We start from the raw sequence: 1,565 nt of genomic DNA, 5'->3' as shown, positions 1-1,565 counted from the left end.
GATTAAATGCGGGACATCAAGGCCGAAAACAAACAACTAATTAAATAGAGGTCTTTGTCTCTATGAAGGAAAATAATTAACCCTAAATTTAGAATCACTTTTTTAGCTTAAATATCAATTAATTCTTACATACACAATTCGTTGTATAAAAATAGTTATAAATTTAAGTGATTATTAAAATGATTGTAATCTTTTGAATATTTCCAAACACAATCCAAATCTTATTGGAATTTAGTTTTCTTCTTTAATTTGAGCTCAAAAAATGTACATGTGATTTTTTTGAAAATATTAAAAATTTAAATAAATTAATAAAAATTTCATTATTACAGAAATAAAGTGGAGCCATTTAATAGTGTGCAATATTATAGTTTATAAGCTAAACATTTATATTTTTATCGGAAAAAATATTTTGATCAATTTCTCTTTATTACCCACATATATATATATCACATTATAGTGGTTATTATTATAGTTGTTATGACTATATAATTTTAGTAACATTTAAACAATTAGACTTGGTTTTGTGACCACAAATGTCCTATAAAACCTATGACTTACGACAAATTCTTTACAAAAACATGATTATTAGGCAATATTCTATTGGCACGTTAGGTTGAAAATGATTCTGCTTGAAAGAATATAATCACCACATTCTATTTCCTTTCTGAAAAAGAAAATAATGTGAATTTTACAGGTGTGTTTTCCTCCAGCAGAACATGTGATATATGGAGTGGATAATTCTACCACTAATCTTTTTAGATGTTAACCGAATTTTAGTATAATACTTAATTATTAAATTTTATGATATTTTTTTAAATTTTGAGATAACAATTTACAAAAAGAGAAAGTATAGGGAGTTAATGGAGTATCTGTACAATACAATACGTACAATGGAGGTTTAGGGATATTTGATTTAGTAGGATATCAGATGTTTATTATCCCTGGTACTGGATGGTTATTCTGGATAGTATGGGTGTATTGTGCTTAAGAAATTAGTAGTATTTTATTTATTTTTTAATTTATATTAAGCCAAATAAATAATCCACTGTACACATTGTACAAATACACCGTTGGCTCCCTAGCGAAATTCTTACAAAAAACATAGTGTATTTTTAATATTTAAATATACAATACGCAAAGAACATAATGTTAATACACAAAAATTATATTATCATGCTTTCAAAAATTTTTAAAATATCATAAAATTTAATAATTGAATATTACACTAACANNNGTTCTTGTACTTTTTTAAAAGGAAAAACCAAAAACCTTTTAAATAAGTTATATTATCTATTTAAGAGTAACAACAATATTCCTTTCCTTTAATATAAGGATGTTATTTTAATGGTATATATATCCCCTATATATAACTCCATATATTCGTATAAACAATTAGGTTAGATTAGATGCATTTGAAAATTCAAATTAAACCTTCAATAATTGAAAAAGTCAATGATACATGTCTATCATTATGTTTAACATTTTATAAATAAAAAACAACTTCAACAAATACTATTTGAGTATTTTTATAATATAATAATAAATTTTTTTATAAATAAAAAAAT

This window comes from Arachis ipaensis, chromosome B03, assembly GCF_000816755.2.
Source record: "Arachis ipaensis cultivar K30076 chromosome B03, Araip1.1, whole genome shotgun sequence".
NCBI classification, from domain to species: Eukaryota; Viridiplantae; Streptophyta; class Magnoliopsida; order Fabales; family Fabaceae; genus Arachis; species Arachis ipaensis.
The sequence above is the reverse complement of the archived record's forward strand: the minus strand, read 5'-3'. Positions refer to the sequence as shown.